The following is a 19,329-nucleotide window of genomic DNA, read 5'->3' as shown; positions in this document are numbered from 1 at the left end:
CAGATGAACCTACAGCGCAGTTCAGATGAGGAGATCTTCTAGGCCACGCAAGTCAATCTTTACTTCTACAGTTGCAGCTTCAGTTTCAACAGTTTTCGGCTTCAAACTAGGGTAGTCGATATCTTGCAAACCGTTCGTCGGATTGACTTCATTCCACCACCAAAAGTTGCGGCTTTCAAAGGAGGTTCAGATGAACCTACAACGCAGTTCCAAAGAGGAGATCTTCTAGGCCACGCAAGTCAATCTTTACTTCTGCAGTTGCAGCTTCAAATTCAACAGCTTCCAGCTTCACATGTGTGAGAGAGAGAGACCCATTTCTGCGCAGTAGAGAAGAGACTCATATCTGCGCAGTAGAGAGAGAGAGATGTGATGAGATGAGTGAGTCTAAATGAGGAAAAGTCCTCTTATATTTATACACAACGTTGGTGGGTGAATAGATGTGACTGTTGGGCTTCTGAGCCTACATGAGTTGTAGGTCGGCTTGATAATAATTCCATAATCAAAATAAATTCATATCTCCATGAATACTTATCGGAATCGGATGATCTTTATATCAATCCTACACCTCTCGACGAGAGGAATCTAATAAAAATATTATCAGCCATGAATAAGATGACCCACATGAAGTTTTGCCCTGGTTGCCAATTTTAACATAGGTGCAGTCACAATCTCAAATACATGGAGCGGGAATGGCCTCGTGAAAGGACGCAACAATAATTTGAGTTCTGGACATTCTCGACCTATCTATGTATTGCAATCTCGGCATTACAATGATAAATTGATCTCGCATGATAGAGAAGCAGTCATGACATACGTAGATCTCGATGGTACTCGTGTAGAAGACTAGACATTGAACAATAGTGATAGATCTACTCTCTCGGCTCAATGAAGATTATGTTAAATGCTGTCTCAATATCCTATATATATATATATATATATTACAGTCTTGCCATAACTCTAATGATATAATAGGTTTTGGTGATGATCAAGAGATCCTCGACATACCTGTGATGGGAGACATATAGTCCCATTAGTTATCATAGTATTCAAATCTAGTATGATGCAGTCTTGATGTGCTACAAGGAGCAGTGACAAGGATCATAGTCTTTATCTTGCCAAAACTGTAATCATAATAGTTATGGATCACGATCTTGTATTTCAATGATCTCATGGTGTCGAGGTGCAACAATGATCTCAATGCAGCAAGGGACAGAAGAGATGCAATGGAAAATGATCTCAGTGATACTGTTGTGAAGACCTCTAAGGTGCAACAATGGTGACTTCTATGCAGATATAGCAACTATGGTATCAGTGAAGAAGCAACAATTAAGGTGCAGCAGTAGTGTAGTTGTGATATCAATGTGAGCAACAGTGGTAATGATGATATCAACAATAGCAAGGAAGAGGATTGATGTCTTGGTCTTGGAGAGACAAATTGTGTCAAGGGTCATGGTCTTGGTATTCGTCAATGAGATCTCTATAAGAAGAATTTTGCGTGGGTTTTCCTCTCCAAGAGGGAGAGGTTTTGGCCCTGGCGGAAAGCCAAACATTTGTGTTCTTGTCTCTTTTGTTTTGGTAGCAGTTTGATGAAGTTAACCCACACACACTAATAATGAATGAAAGATCAAGCTAAGATTAAATTGCATAAATACTTCACAAATTGTTATCATGCTAAGAAGAATCATCCTAAATATACTTGCTCTAGATTCTTCAACATTCCTCTCATCAGTGCTTTCACTAGGCTTACGACTATTAGTCCTGGCCATAGTGCATGACACCTAGAGAATATCGGGTCAACCACAAGCTCACGTGTTGCAATACAAGGATCCAATTGTCTGTGTGTTCATCAATCAAAATGTGATGGAGTGCTTGTTACCCACCACCTATGGGTGGTATCCATAGGATTTTTTTTTTTCTCTTAGATGGTCCTCAGCTGGTAGCCAGCAACCCCTTGTAGCCACCAGATAGCTCAATGTGCCACTATATCTACCACCTTAGCCAGCCTATGCTCCTTCGCAGTTTGTCATGATCATATGCTTGAAGGTGGGCCTTCCGACCCCAAGGTATGGATTTCATTATGTAGTTGGGTATTTTTGTTTACTTGTCATGGACACTTTTTGGCATGGATTAGTGGGGGGATTCGGCAGAAAGAGTGGGTTTGGTTTGTACTTTTGTCTCTTTTGTCCTATTTGATGGTTAACTTTGTATCCTAGTCTCGTGGGATCTCCTTTATTGGCTACTAGCTTTAGGGATGACACTACATTGGAAACCCTGATTTTGGTTGTGCGGTCCTGCTCCTTGACACGATATACATCACTCCCCTCCGCTCATTATAATCCCATTCACCATATTTCCTATCCGGGTCCACATTTGTCCATTGGGTCCATAAGGAGTTAGCTTCCCCCCTCCCCTTGTCCACACCTTGGGTCGGGCTTGGAACGATGCCCCGAAGGTTGATGCAGCTAAAAAGAAGGGAAAAAGCATAAATTAGCCACTTTCAACAGGAAATGTACCATAAAATGCAAAAGATGGCCGGGACATACAAATTTAGCACGTGGGCAAAAGCCAAACATGAGCTCTACCCCTATCATTATGGCCATCACCCTGGTTCCTAGGGCCCCTCATATCGACCCCTTTCATCATTAAGGAACCCATGATTGTCCCAACCCTGGCGGGTGATGAGCTGCCCCACCTTAAGGGGCTATTCACTGCTATATCTTACGCATCATCCTCTCATTCCCTGGAGCTCCGAGCAGTTATAAAAGAAAATTCAATAAAAGGCAAAAGGCATATGAAGAAGGGTGGAAAAACAAAGCCCAGGGTAACTTATGTACTGCGATTGCTCCATCCTACATTCATATACCCAGGTGTGGGCCTCCCTTATTATAACTACCCTTGTTTTGTGGCATGTGGCTTGGAGCCTTCCTCTGATGCCCCACTCCATTCCATCATTATATCATATGCCACTTGCCATTTGATGGATGTACCATGGACATGTCACTCCCCTTAGAGGCTGAAACCACCTGATAGGATCCTTGGTTAACCTTCTTCTTGAACTTGGAGTGTTAATTTTAGATAACAATGGTATGTTCTATGCTTAACACAATTTACTTCAATGTTCCTTTAGCAACCGGATGACAATTTCCAATTATTTCCAATAGCAATCACATTAACTTAATCACATTGACAGTAAATGCAGATAGAACATAAAACATATGCAGAAAACAAGCCAATATAAGAGGACAGTAGATTTGGCGGATGCTAGGGAAAAACCCCTTTGTCAAATCTTTTTATTATTGTTCAATAGTTCAGTAGAGAGAGTACATAGATCAAATTTACTTGCCCAATACACAATCAAAATAGCCCTGTCAAAATAAGCAATCAAAAGCAGTCAACTTTAGCCCTAACCAAAAAGTAAGCGCTGGTCAAATTAGCAACATAAATTCTTATTTATACAATTTGTTGAGGGTGAGGAAACACATCCATTGGGCTTTTTGAGCCTACATTTCACTGAGGCCGACCTTGACATGTTGGAAAATGTAACTAGGTTCAGTCTTCATTTAATGTATTTGAGTCATCATGTAATGTACTTGTCAAAAGAATAAAGAAAAGAATTATTATTATTATTATTGTGACTTATTAAAGCATGGGTTTCATGCTTGGGTCACCATGTTTTAGGTCAAAGTCCCCATTGATGACTTCTAGGATTTATTCCGAGTCAATAGAGTCATCATACTTTTAAAGAGACCCTTCTTGGGCCTATGAATCATGTAAAAAGGTTAAGTATTGAGTCAAATAAAATTTATGTATCCTCCACACTAACTCTGCCTAGAAGAAGATCAAGTCGGCCTAAGGAGACCTGTTCGACCCACAAGAAGCCTATAAATACAAGCTGGTCGAAGTCATTTGGAGCATCACTCTCTCACAAGAAGTTCGATATCTCTTGTAGCTAGGAAAAGTGCAAAGTCTGTTGCTAGGAAGTCGAAGTAAATGCGAGTTTGGAGAAGTCTAAAGAGAGAAAAAATCGAAAATTTGGTGCTTCTCTCTCTGTTTCGTGTCTTGTATTGGGAGATTGAAGTCTTCCAAGTTTCTCTGTTGCGGAAGTTGCCAGTTGCCGAAAGCTGCTTCCTAGTCGAAGTTGCTAGAAAGGGGTCAAAATTCTGGGAGGCTGACTTGGTGTGGAGGGAAGGTTTGGTCTTGGTCTAGGGTGAAGAGTTTCATAAAATACTATTGAAAGGAATACTTTCTTGATTGGGTTTTCCCCTCGAGGGGGGTTTTGCCCTGGCATAGTGCCTACATCTGGTGTCTATTGTTTTATGTGCTGCTGCTTTGGTAATTGCTTGATGAACTAAAAGAAAGAAGATATAAAGAATAGTAATAATAAGAAATATCATAAGTAATTATCAAGAATAAGAAAATCTTTCTGCCTTTCTAATTTTCTAATATGGGATCAAAGCTTTGGTGAAGAAGGAAGGAAAAAGCAGTCTCAAGCACTTGATCAAGGAACCATTCAAAAGGATTATCTCAAGGAAGCAATCTACTATATTCAAGGAAGATGTATAACACAATCAAGGGAGAGAACAAACTTGAAGGGGCCTCTAACTACAACTCCTGGAAGAAAAGGATTGACCTCATTTTTGAAAAGAACAAGGTTCTAGACTTGGTCAAAGAAAAGTAAAGAAGCCTACAGAGGATTCCAGTGATGATGACAAAATGAAATTCAGGGCGCTAGAATTGGTGGCCATGACTTTGATGGTAGAAGGAATAAAAGACAAACTTATCTCATTTATAGCTAACATCGATCATGCTCAGGAAATGTATGAAGCCTTGTCAAATTTATTTACTATTAAGAACATTGGTCAAGTAGAAATTTTTAAGAATGACCTAAGGGCCACAAGGATGACTCAAGAAGACACAGTGGCATCCTTCTTTGTGAAGATAGCAAGGATCAAGGATGATCTTTTGGCCATTGATGAAATTGATCCAGACAAAGAACTCGTGATCATTGCCCTATAAGGATTACCACCTACTTGGGGTGCATTTGCTGTAGGTCTTAACAGTTGGAAGGTAGCTCCCACTTTTGAAGAACTATGGACTGCCTGTAGTCAGGAAGAATTGAGGATCTCATTAGCCAATCCTGAAGGAATACCAAATGCCTACATCGCTCAACACAAAGGAAGGAAATCAAAAGGACTAAGGAAGAAAGTTGACATGTCCTAGATAGAGTGCTATCAATGTTATAAGAAGGGTCACTACAAGAGTGACTGTCTCGACAATCCAAAGAATAAAAAGAGAGATAAAGATTATGCTAACATTGTTGAAGAAGGAGACCCAAAGAAAGAAAAACCCAAAGAACTGATATAAGGGACTTACACTCTTAAGTCCTTTTCTTTTAGTCTTAGATATTTTAGTTTTATATTTTTGATGTTGATAATTTATAGGTTTTAACCAACGTTGCATGAAGTGGGGACGCTTTTTGGAAGCGGGGATGCGGAAGCGTCATTTCCCAAAAATCTAGGAAGTGAAGTGTCTACTATATATATATATTTTATATTTTTTTGTATTTATATTTATTAAAAAAACATCCAAAATACTAAATTAGTTGTAGAAGACATGAAAACATGCATATTTTTACATAAATCAAGATAGATATGGCATCCATTGTACATCAATGATTAATTATTCCAACATCAACCATCTACAATCTAGATTCCTCTTCTCTTGTCTAGCCTTTGCCTCTACTTCAATTCTATAGGGATTTTAGTCAACATTGCCTAATTTTGATCAAACATCTTAATCCAAGCCTTATAATATGATAGAGAAAGCTTAACATGCCTGATCAATGATTTTGACTTGAGTGAAGGGTACATAATTGCTAAGGCCATCACAAAGGAGTTCAACAATCAATAACACCAACACTGGGGTACATATAGGGCTTGGTGCTCTTGATTAAATGCCAATCACATGCCCTCATATATGATATAATCCAATGAAACACCATAATCCCATTGATCTTGAAAACTATTAAGTTTGCTGAATTTTGAATGGGATATGAAATTCTATTTTCTCCTTATGAAGTCTGATGAGGTTGGAACCACTCTCAAACATCCTGAGTCATTCCATGGTAATGTTAAAAATTTAACTAAAAGGATGGAAATGAAAGATAAAGGAGAATGTCACTTTTACTTTAAGAATTTAACATTACCATTAAGGAACATCTAGGAAGCATCTAGGGAGCATTAAGGGGCACCTTGGGAGTATTCGGAAAGTGTAGTTCCTCTCATAATAGTTCGAAATTTCCAAAAAAAACAAAAAAAGCCCTGCGGAACTGTCCACCTTCTCTCGGATCCGCTCGCGATCCGTGGTGGATACACGCCCGAACCTCCACAGATCTGCACCCGATCCTTTCCGGATCGGGCGGTAGGAACCGCGGATCGGGCCCCCACGGATCCAATTTTCCAGGAATCACCAAAAAAAGAGGAACCGCGGATTCGATTTTTCGATCCGCGGTTCTCCCGAAGGATCGGTGGCGGATCCGTATGGGACGCGGATCTGCCTTCGGATCCTTGAGGGGGACGGTTCCTGCAACAGTCCCCAACGACTCCCAAAGATAAGTATCTCATCTCCTTTGGAGGGAGCCCCCAATGACTCCCAAAGATAAGTATCTCATCTCCTTTCAGTTTTTGGTTTCATGTACTTGTTCAAGTTTTGATTATATTAATACTGATCACGATTCTTCCTCTATTGTCTTGATTAGGAAGACATCTGCTATATCCTCAAGAAGTTTGAAGAGAGCTACCCAAGGAAAGGTTTGTCAAGAAACAAAGGTATGCTTTAAACTACAATACATTGATTTCTTTATACTAAAGGTTCATTCATTTGACAATCTATTACTAACATTGTTATGTCTAGCTATATTGAATAATGATTCTTGTTTTGGGTGATTCATCATTTGATAAATCTACCCACCCCACTCATATTCTTAACTAATTTTGTAGAACCCTAGACGAGTTCTGGAAAACCCTAACCTAAGGGTATGTTGACAATGTGTGAAACCCTAGCCTGCTTAGGGTTATTATGAAATGCTATTTGAAGTTTATGATGTTTGGGATTTCGGTATGATCATGAAACCTTAACTTGTTAGGGTTGAATGATGTTTGTCTGAGATCTCGAACCTTTGAAGTTTTGGAAATTTTTGGGTTTGTTATATTCCTATATTGAAACCCTAACTCATTAGGGTTTGGGGGAATATGTAACCAAGACCCTTGTAACGTCTTAGAATGATTTCCTTGATATGTGTGTGTTTGTCTGATCAAACCCTAGTCTAATTAAGTTTTTTATATGCTTAACCTCTATTGATATTTGTGAAGTTGGGTTTGACTAACACATGATATGAAATGATGATGAAACCCTAGGTATATATAGATATGTCCTTTTGGTCGGATCCCTAGCTTGGTCTAGGTCAGATGTATTAATGTTGTTGGACATATGATATGCTTATGTATGATTATGAATTCCTATATATGTGTGTTGACCTAGTTATTGATGGTCATGTCTTAAGATTTAATGAAAGTCCTTGTCTAAGATTCTAGGATGATGACATTTGGAAATCTAGGGTTTTGCAGCTAAGCCCTAGTAGTAGTTGCGTTAGCTTTCTAGGCCAGTGCAGAAGCAGAGGGGGCCAGTTTAGGCTCACGCAGTGCCACATCATCTTTCTGAGCCAGGAAGGATTGGCACAGTGGCCAAGAGGAGTTGATCCAGCTCAAACAATGATTGCGCAGAGCCAGAAGGGCTCAGACTCTTCAGTTGTCGGGGTTAAGGGAGTAGAGTAGATTTTGATTTGAGGAGTTGGTGGGACACTGTTTCTGTTGGTGTAGAGCAGTGTCTGTGGAGACAAAGCCAAGGTAGAGGGAATCACTACCTTGATAGATTTCTAGCCAAGAAATCTAGATCCAAGTTGCAGCAGCAAAGGAGGATTGGAGAGGAGTGATTTGACAGTGGGTCGGAGGATTTTCAAGAGGGAAATTAGGACTTAGAGGGAGTCTAAAGAAGAGCTTGTTCCTTAGAGGGTTTCTTGCTCCTAAGGAATCCAGATCCAAGTCCTGCTAGATTGACAGCAGGAGAGGGAGAAGAGAACCAGTTTATTTTTTAGTAGAGATGGCAATGAATGGGTTGAGGGATCAGGATAGATTGGACAAAGCATCCAATTTTGTCATCTGGAAGGCCAGGATCCTGGCGATTCTAGATAAACATCGCATCGAAGACTATGCCTTGAAAGTGGTTGCTGTTTCGGTTAACGCTAATGCGGCAAAGAAGTACGAGGAGGCCCAGGAGAAGGCAAAGTGCATGATCCTAGACGAGGTCAAAGATCATGTAGTACCACACATTGTTGAGAAGGAAATAACAAGGGAGATGTGGGAGACCCTGACCACCTTGTATTAGGGCTCTTCCGTGCAACGGAAGATGCTATTAGAAAATTAGGTGAGACAGTACCAGATGCAGAAAGGAGAGGAGATAGATCCCTTCTTTCTCAGGTTACAAGGGTTTCACGACCAGTTGACTTCTGTGGGGTCTACACCAGATCCTGAGTTCATGGTCAGGATTGCCTTGAATGCAGTCACTTAGGATTGGGAGACATTTGTCCAAAGTATTTTGGGCAGAGCGACTCTCCCTAGTTGGGAGGAGATGTGGGTGTCTCTTCGAAAAGAAGAGCTTAGGAGATTGACCAAGGCAGGGAGTAGCGGCAAGAGAACCTGGGTCAAGAAGGAGGAGGAGGATGCAGCTTTCGCATCAGCGGGACAACAGGGGCAACAAAAGAGGAAGAAGGACATCACCAAGGTTAGATGCTTCAACTGTGGGGAACTGGGACATTATGCCACTCAGTGTCCTCGAAGAAGGGCAAGGGGGAGGCTTCTAAATCGAAGGCTGCTCCAGCGAAGGTAGATAAGGATGTCGAGGATGACGATTGTGCCATGAGTGCTCATGCGCCTCTGGAGAAGAGGTGGGGCAATATGGAGTTGTAGTCGAGAGGACTACATGAGGGCAGGATCCTTGAGGTGCCCAAACTTTTGGATCACATACAGCTTCAGGAGCCCTTAACGACAGTAGCATAATGACGGGTGTTGGTTGGTGCAAAGTGTGATGGAGCAACAATGGCAAAGCTAGAGTGCCAAAGTCTGAGGCAACGCATTGGATGTTGTAGCGGTGCGAGAGGCACATAACAGTTTGTAGCAACGCAGTGGCAGCAAAGGGTCAACACAGATTAGTAGCAGAGGTAGCTTCAAGATCACGAGGCATCCATACTAACCAGGATGTCAGTTTTTGGGTGAAGTATCAGTTACTTCTCAGTAACTGAGTTGCAGTGCAACAGTTAGCAGTGGCAGTGCTATGGGCAACATGATGCAACATTTTGAGAGGGAGTTGCAGCATAGATGTAGCAGTGGCAGTGGCAGAGCCATGGGCAACAGTGCAGTGGATGAAGGGCAGCATGCTAAGCATCAACAACACAGAGGACCAATGCAGTGGATCAATGTAATACTTTTATGGGGAAGTATTCCTAGAGCACATTCCTTGCTAAGAGGGAGTGTTGATTTTGGGTAGCATCTTTGCGCTTCCTAGTGCAAGGAAGGCCAGGTTCAGTCATTTCAATATGACAGGGTGCACTCTAGCTCCGAAATTTGGTGGAGGGGCTAGAACACCGGAGATCTCCACAACCCAAAAATCGTTTGGAGAAATTCCACCCCGATGAGGAGTTATTAAAATAATTAATATTTTTAATGGGTTCCTAAGTCTAAACTGAGGAAAATAAAAATATTAATGGGTATTAATAAAAATATGGGTGAGAAGGTTCTAAGTGATGAGGATCAAGCCAGTTCTAATCTTAGCCGTTGATTAGGGACTTAATCTCGGTCGTTGATTAATTAATAGGATTTTGGAGATACTCCGAAATCTACCAATAGAATACTCTTATCACCGACAAATGAAATAACAAGCTTATATAAAATTTAGCACAATATAGGAAAACACATAGCCAACACGTACCACAGAGCAATGAGACAAAGACACCATGAACTGAACCCCAAAGTCTTTTATTATGATATTCAAACATTTATAGCAGAATAGTGGCTTAACACCAACGTTACAAAATTACATCATTCTAGAGAAGCAGAATGGCTTCTAATTTATAGATAAATCCTCCAAGTGGAAAATAACGGTTAGTTGGCTTGATCCCTGTCAAAATAATCTCGACCGTTGATAAATATTTGATCATCTTTTAATCTCTGCCGTCGAAAATATTTATTTTTGAGGAAATTTCGAATTTCTCATAAAACCCATTTTTTATTAATCCAAAAATTAATTTTTTGGATTAATTTCCTCAAAATTTTGACTTTGAGTTAACCATCAAGGTCTAAGGGCTTAATTTTTCTTAAAAAATCCTTTTTGCCTTGCTGGGGGACCTCCAAAAATTGACTTATTTTTAACCCACAAATTTTTGGGTCATTTTCCATTTGGAGAAATAACTCTCTAAAATTAATTTTTGGGCTCCAAATTAATTAATTTTCTGGCTTAAGATTTAATTTTATTTCCATCAGAGAAATTAATTAATTGACACAAGAGGGGATTAATTATTTTTTCCACCCTCAAATACTTTAGCCATGGTGTTTGATTGCGAGGCGCCATGCACCATAGTATTTTTTTACATTAGATATTACAGATTCAACCCTCGAAGGGGGATACTCATTCGTCATAGACATTCGTAATAATTACCCAATTCTGCAACACAACATGATCTAGTAGGCCAAGTGATCTGTAATAAAATAATTTAGCCAAATAGCTTAAATTATTGCCAAACCACTTTTACAAAGACTCTATATAACTCTAGGACTCACCTAAGACTTTGTCAATAAATTCCACCCTAGCTTTGAGGTTTAAGTTGGAGGAAAAACTTTGTCGATTATTCATGTTATAATGCGGTGAGGTTAAGAAACCTCCTAGGATGAAATTCATCTCCAAAATCATAGGCTTACCTAGGTTGTTACATAATTAAATAGTCGTACTAACATCATTTACATTACAATTTGCGGAAATTAGGTTTACAATGACATGACAGGTTGCTGGTTGATGGTTCCAAATTTTGAAAATTTTTGTACCACTGCTTCCTTGGTCTTGTGACAAAATAGGTGCAACAACGCCCTTGCTTATGTGGGTTGTGTTCATACTTGGATTGGTTTATTATGATTAGGAGCATGACTTTATGTCAAGTTTTCACCCTTATTGCAACATATGTCGAGGCATCCTCCCATTTTATTTATATATAGCTCAAGTGATGGGGCTGTCCCCTTCCTCAATGGAATTAGTTGGTTGACTCTTGACTTTTGGGATATAGTCATTGGCACATCATTTGATGAGTGGTTACACCTTGGAGACCACATTGATGAGCTTGTTGAGGAGGCATCCTAGTTTGGAGGAGTTATTGAACACTCTCTCATGCTTGAATGGAGGGAGGGGGGCGTGCCACTGATCCAGGTTTGGGTGTGACATGTTGGGTATACGACCAAATAGTCCCACATTGACTAGAAGTGGGGAGGATCATGGGTATATAAGGATGGACAAATATCTCCATTGGTATGAGGCCTTTTGGGGTAAGTCCAAAAGCAAATCCATGAGGGCTTAGGCCCAAAGTGGACAATATCATACCATTGTGGAGATATGTGGTGTCCAGAGTTCTAACAAGTGGTATCGGAGCCATGCCCCGAAGTTAGCCAAGTGGATGAATCCTCGGAATGTTGAACGAAGGTGGTGGGCCCCGGTAATATCACGATGGGATCCGTGGATGAGCTCGGTTAGACAGGCGGTGTGCTCCGGATTCTTCATGGACGTGTCCTGGCCCCAACACGGTGAAGAGGAGTTGACCTGGGATAGAGCAAGCTCTCGAGGTAGGTGGTGCTCCATGTAAGGCGTGTGCTTCCAACGCATTGGAGCAGAGAATCCTGGTTGGTAGAGAGTGGACGGATGGATAATCGTTTGAGGGGAGGCTCGATGGTCCTTTGTTCGAGGGGAGGATTGTTGGGTATACGACCAAATAGTCCCACATTGACTAGAAGTGGGGAGGATCATGGGTATATAAGGATGGACAAATATCTCCATTGGTATGAGGCCTTTTGGGGTAAGTCCAAAAGCAAATCCATGAGGGCTTAGGCCCAAAGTGGACAATATCATACCATTGTGGAGATATGTGGTGTCCAGAGTCTAGAGTTCTAACATGACAAAGGACCCTTCCAAAACCTTCTACTTTCGTGATGTGTTAAATTGCATTTTTAAAAGAACATAGATGAATACATCTGCATGCTGTGAAGAGGAACATGGCAATCATCAACACGTGAGAACATAAGCCGTTGATAATAGAGTTCATCCAGGAGGGACTACGTCTCCGGTCTTGGTGTCAAGATGGTGTAGGTGGCTGCATTAAGTGCTGTCAATAGTGATGATGTACATAGAGGTGATGTCGCTATCATACAAGGAAAATTCCCTCACCTAGGAGTGGCTCCAAGAGATGTTCTGCTACAGGAACTCTTAGTCAAAAAAGGACTCCTATCAGTATGACATAAACCCATGCATGATGATGATGAATATCTCGCCAACATGGCATAAAGCGGATTTCAGTGCAATCATACATGGCGACACATGAGTATCCCATCAACATAATGACAAAGGGATCTCACATAAAACATGATGAATCATGACAACAAGTACATCACATAGATGATTCCGCATCACATCAAGTAGAAATCATGAAAACGAGTAAGAAACAAGATCCCACATCAAACATCAAACAAGGATCCGTGCAGCACAATGCATAGCAAAAGAAGTACATGAACACATTGCATATACCTCACATCCAGGGGCCATCTGAAGAAGGATGTCAAGCTGCTGAAGCTGGTCGCACGTCAAATCTCATGGAAGGCTACTTGCACATGAACACTGACACTTGCACTCCACTTAGAAAAGTGGCCGAAAAAGGAAATGAGAAAATGGAAAATCTGAACACACCATTAGACTTGTGGCGTCGAATAGTGTAAAATCGACTGTCAAATTTCTAAATTCTGAGAAAGTGGAAATCTGGGGCTCAAGGAATCTTTTAGATTCCCCCTAGATTCCTCAAAGATTCCCTCTGCCGGGTTCTCTACAAATTTGTTGCTCAGATCGGGAAACTGACTACGCCATCGAGTTCATGTTGCCGAGAGGTGTAGGATCAACATAAAATTTGTCCAATTTGGACATTGCAAAAATTTCACCCTCCTAGAAATTTTGCTCGGTCATGGTTCCATCTGCATTAAAAAATTAATAAAAAAAGTCTTTCTTGTTTTCCGTGCCTGCTCCTGGTTCCTCCATGCTTCCCCGACGCACTGACAAATGATGGTTTATATAAGTTTTTGGTGGGCGGATTAAACAACGTGGGTTGGTTGGTGCAGTGGTAAAAACCCCGCAATATGAGGAGGAGGTCGGGTGGTCAAACCCCAACCTCTCCATTTTAACACCTTTCTCGTTTTTTAAAAACTGCAACGTATTTTTCTGTTGGGGGTCGGGTTCGCATTGGGCGACCCGCCCCATACCCTTCGTAACTTCATCATATTAAACGGTTGTCATACATTTAAATGGCGCGTTTGTTGAGTTGACCGTTACGGGGTGGTTGTTTGGTGGTTGTATTGGGTTGCGGTTCATGGGCCCGCTGCGTGGGCGGGGTCGGCCCTCCCGCCGACTGTGGGTTCAACTCCCACCGACCTCCTCAATGTAATACGTATGGTGTATAAGGAAGAGGCGGGAGGTGGTGGGGGTGGTGGCCCATCACCTCCCTTGTATATATTTTTTTAATTTTTAAATATATAAAGTGATTTTGGAAATTCTCGACTTTGACTGAAGGAGTCTTTTTAACAAGGCGACAATTTCGCTCGGAATCCGACCGGAGTTGGCCGGATTCCGTCCATCGGAAAAAGTCTAATTTGTGTCTTCATTAATCTTGCCTAGTCAGCAAAAGTCAACCCAACTTTGACTGCCTCTATCTTCCTCATCCGGACTCGGATTGATGAACCGTTCACACCAGCGCGATCATGATGACGAGATCTTTAACATGAACCCGGTTTGAGCATAATCCAAACACTTTGATTTTTGAGCATTCATAAGCCCTCTTTGTCTCGTGTGTGTCTCTGGAGCCACCTGGATCAATCCTCCCCAGTGAGGAGCTTTTGGTCCTCCAAAAACATGAAAAACAATCTTCAACTTTTCTGTACCTTGTCTGCATCACAAGCGTCCTGAAAGACCTCGCTTCCCTCCCCTTCACCTTTGTTCTTCAGAGCCTTAAGCGATGAGCTGACACCTGCAACCTCTAGTACATTGTTTTGCAAATTACATGCTTGACTTTCATGACCAACTAATGACCCAAGCGTCCCACACTTGCCACGAGTTTATAACACATACTCGGTGGTCAAGTTTACAACAAGATGGATGCAATACCCCAGCTACGAAAACAAGACCAACATATCATTGTTGCTTCAACAAGTGATGGAAAACACATCATCACTGCAACACATGATTTACAATAATAAGGCCAAACACTATTTTTGCTTTGACAAGTGATGGAAACATGACATCACTTTCACAATTTATCATGCAACACAAAATAAGACCAAACATCATTGTTGCTGAACAAGTGATGGAAAACACATCATCACTTTTACATTTTAAAATGCAACAAATGATTTACAAAAGTACGACCATGAAACGCTAACATATCTAGAAACCATTTTTCACTTATCAAGGTGAATGGGTCGCCTCCTTATGGTGGTTTTGCTTGTCGAACAATTGTTTCACCTGGTTCATGCACCGACACTTTGTCTTTAAGGCGCTGCTCTGGATGGAGCCTCCAACAAGTGGCTCTTTGATGGCCACTTCTATCGCAATGACTGCAATAGGTTTTCTTCCTCCAGATCTGCTTAACATGTTTCTTTACCTACTGTTGAGAGGGTCTTTCACGCCTCTTCTTTGTTTGTACTGCTATTCTTTTCCAACACTTAGAAAATGTATGGTTATGTAATCCACAAAAGGTACATGTTTTTCGATGCCATGTTTTACGTTCATCATTAACGACATGATTATAATTGAAATGAACATTCAAACATCGAGAGTGGTTATACCTTTCCTTGCCATCTCTGGTGTAAGTATCGCGATGAGAGCTTGCCTCAGCTCCTTCCCTTCGATGGAAACTGCCATGGGATGATGGGGATGTGTTCCCATCATTCTCTTTCCTCGACAATTTCGACAATGTCTCGGAAGCATTTGACACCTTCGAGTATTCTCCATTGGTGTATCCCATGCCTACAAATTGAGGTCTCTGCACAACCTCCAGTGGTTGAGTTATGCCTTGGTTATTAACACCAAGTTCTTCTTCCTGCTCGTGCCTCGTCCTTGTAAGGAGCCTCATGTTTGTCCTTGTAATTGGGATCTCCACATCTCCAATAGAAATCATACTATGTGAAGACGAAACCGAAAGGAAATCAACATCTTTGACCTCCTTTATCGATTTGGAAGGAACTGATGAGGGCTTCTCATCATCTGTTGTTGGTGGTTCTCTAGTTGTCTCAGGGCATTCCCCAACTTCTTTTCTGACATACCCAAGTCCTGCCTGATGGGGTCGACAATGCCTTGGCCATTAACGCCCAAGCCTTTTCCTTCATACCCCATTTTTTTCAACAGTTTGGAGTCAATTCCTGTGGTATGATTTTCAAAAACAGCGAAATCATCATCAAGACACATACATGAATTCAGAGAACTACTTTTTACCTCACATGGGTCTCGCTGCAACTTTTCCAAGGCCTCGTCCTTTGCTTGCAGCTGTCGTAGCAAACTATGTTTCTCCTCTTTCTCTTCTTGTAGACGCATCTTCAATTCAACGTTCTCTGTTTGAAGATTTTGGTTGTTATGCTTTAGTTCCTCCAGGGCCTCTTCCGTGGCTTGCAACTGAAGCTGCAATCGCTCCTTTTCCTTTGTCTCTTTCTATAGAGTTTCATACATTATTTCCACTCTTTTGGAAATTTTGAGCATGGTCTCGTACATCGCTTTTTCATCCTCCTGTTGCTGCACGTTCCATTGTTCACGCTGCAATTCACATCCACGCAAAGATCGCTCCGATACCACTTGATCCATGTCTGGGTGTGACAAAGGACCCTTCCAAGACCTTTTACTTTCGTGATGTGTTAAATTGCATTTTTAAAAGAACATAAATGAATACATCTGCATGCTGTAAAGAAGAGGAACATGACAATCAGCAACACATGAGAACATAAGTCGTTGATAACGGAGTTCGTCCAGGAGGGACAATGTCTCCGGGCCCCTGTGTCAAGATGGTGTAGGCGGCTGCATTAAGTGCTGTCAATAGTGATGATGTACATAGAGGTGATGTTGCTATCATACAAGGAAAATGCCCTCACGCAGGAATGGCTCCAAGAGATGTTCCGCTACAGGAACTCTCAGTGAAAAAGGACTCCTATCAATATGACATAAACGCATGAATGATGATGATGAATATCCCGCCAACATGGCATAATAAGGATTTCAGTGCAATCATACATGGCGACACATGAGTATCCCATCAACATAACGACAAAGGGATCTCACATAAAACATGACGAATCATGACAACAAGTACATCACATAGATGATTCTGCATCACATCAAGCAGGAATCACGAGAACGAGTAAGAAATAAGATCCCACATTAAACATCAAACAAGGATCTGTGCAGCACAATGCATAGCAAAAGAAGTACATGGACACACTGCATATACCTCACATCCAGGGGCCATCTGAAGAAGGATGTCAAGCTGCTGAAGCTAGTCGCACATCGAATCTCGCGGCGTCGAATCTCATGGAATGCTGCTCGCACATGAATACTGACACCTGCACTCCACTTAGAAAAGTGGCCGAAAAAGGAAATGAGCAAATGGAAAATCTGAACACACCATTAGACTTGTGGCGTTGAATAGTGCAAAATTGACTGTCAAATTTCTGAATTATGAGAAAGTGGAAATCTGGGGCTCAAGGAATCTTTTAGATTCCCCCTAAATTCCTCAAAGATTCCCTCCGCCGGGTCCTTTGCAAATCTGCTGCTCAGATCAGGAAACTGACTGGGCCATTGGGTTCATGTCGTCGAGAGGTGTAGGATTGACATAAAATTTGTCCAATTTGGACACTGCAAAAATTTCACCCTCCTGGAAATTTTGCTCAGTCATGGTTCCTCCTGCATTAAAAAATTAATAAAAAAAATCTGCCTCATTTTCCGTGCCCGCTCTTGGTTCCTCCATGCTTCCCCGACGCATTGACAAATGATGGTTTATATAAGTTTTGGTGGGCGGATTAAACAACGTGGGTTGGTTGGTGCAGTGGTAAAAATCCCGCAATATGAGGAGGAGGTCGGGTGGTCGAACCCCGACCTCCCCATTTTAACACCTTTCTTGTTTTTTAAAAACTACAACGTATTTTTCTGTTGGGGGTCGGGTCTGCATTGGGCGGGCCGCCCCATACCCTCTGTAACTTCATCGTATTAAACGGTTGGCATACATTTAAATGGCGCGTTTGTTGAGTTGACCATTACGGGGTGGTTGTTTGTTGGTTGTATTGGGTTGCAGTTCATGGGGCCGCTGTGTGGGCGGGGTTGGCCCTCCCGCCGGCCGTGGGTTCAACTCCCACTAGCCGTGGGTTCAACTCCCACCAGCCTCCTCAATGTAATACATATGGCGTTTAAGTGAGAGGCATGGGGTGCTGGGGGTGGTGGCCCACCACCTCCCTTATATATATATATATATTTTTTTTTTTTTAATTTTTAAATATACAAAGTGATTTTGGAAATTCTCGACTTTCACTAAAGGAGTCTTTTTAACAAGGCGACAATTTTGCCCGGAATCCGATCGGAGTTGGCCGGATTCCGTGTGCCGGAAAAAGTCCAATTTGTTTCTTCATTAATCTTGCCCAGTCAGCAAAAGTCAACCCAACTTTGACTGCCTCTATCTTCCTCATCCGGACTTGGATTGACGAACTGTTCACACCATTGCGATCACAACGACGAGATCTTTAACATGAACCTGGTTCGAGCATAATCCAAACACTTTTATTTTTGAGCATTCATAAGCCCTCTTTGTCCTGTGTGTGTCTCTGGAGCCACCTATATGAGCCAGATATGCCACTTGGAGGTAGTTATAGCACAATTTTGAGCATTTGTAGTAGGGTGATTCCTTTGGAGGAGATTGAGGGAGGACATTGGAATATTTGACATGGTCTCATGCCTATTTTGAGGATGCATCCTAGCTATCTGAGTTCATCTGGTTGGAGATTTGTACATGTGGTGTGTTCACCAATATTTTATGTAGTGTTTGACTCATCCACTTTAGTTAGTTGGTGGATATTAGTTGTTTACATATTCCTAGGATAGATATAGGGTTTTAGCATGGATATTATTATTTTATTCTTGAGGTTTGACCCTAGAACTGTATATAATAGAGGCTCCTTCCACTTGTAATAGTTGTTGAAAATGCTTATAACTTTGGAGATCTATTGCTTAGCAACCTTTTGAAGGTTTTAGGAAATATATGGGTGCATTCTTTCTTATGTGAGGCAATTTCTTTGTAGCTTTAGTGCTGTTGTGTTGTTGCTGATTCAATGCATGCAAAAGCTTGTTTCATGAGGCCATAATGAGATGATTTTGAGTAGATCAAGGACTTGTATGTGCACAACAGAGTTTGGACAGGTCGTAAAGATGTGTAAGAACTTGACAATGCAGGAAACGTTCCAAAAGCATGGGGAGTGGTTCTTGGAGATTTGCAAGAGATTTCCAAAAGCGTGGGGAGTGGTTCTTGGAGATTTGCAAGAGATTTCCAAAAGCATGGGGAGTGGTTCTTGGAGATTTGCAAGAGATTTTTGGTGAGAGATGTGCTGCTCCTAATGTCATTCCCATGACATTCCACATGTTTCCAGCCATTTGGCGCCCAAATAAGCTCTGTTTTTACACATTTTTCTACTACGCTATAACGCCACATCGGCTGAGATGGGCCCACAAACTACCAACTATGATGCATATATCCTTATGAGTCTATGTATTTGCTTGGTTTGCACTCATCAAGTCCTAGTTGGATCATTAACTTGCAGATATAATGGGATGTTTTATTTTCCATAGGTGTATGAAGCATTGATGAATAATCTCTGATTAATCAGATTTCCAAATTAATCCCAATGCAATCAGTGGAATGATTATTACATTAACATCACTCACATGCCAAGATTG

At 41.5% G+C, this 19,329-nt stretch overlaps 1 protein-coding gene across 1 annotated transcript in view; it reads left to right on the top strand.

Annotated features, from left to right (window-relative positions):
* Positions 1-19,329, top strand: part of LOC149219297 (ADP-ribosylation factor 1-like) — a 245,672-nt gene that overhangs the window by 100,306 nt on the left and 126,037 nt on the right. The gene's annotated exons all lie outside the window — the stretch shown is intronic.

The sequence above is a fragment of the Pinus tabuliformis genome, chromosome Q (assembly GCF_031772625.1).
Source record: "Pinus tabuliformis cultivar Carrire ecotype Pingquan chromosome Q, CPIR1, whole genome shotgun sequence".
In the NCBI taxonomy this organism is placed as follows: Eukaryota; Viridiplantae; Streptophyta; class Pinopsida; order Pinales; family Pinaceae; genus Pinus; species Pinus tabuliformis.
The sequence above is the reverse complement of the archived record's forward strand: the minus strand, read 5'-3'. Positions and strand labels throughout refer to the sequence as shown.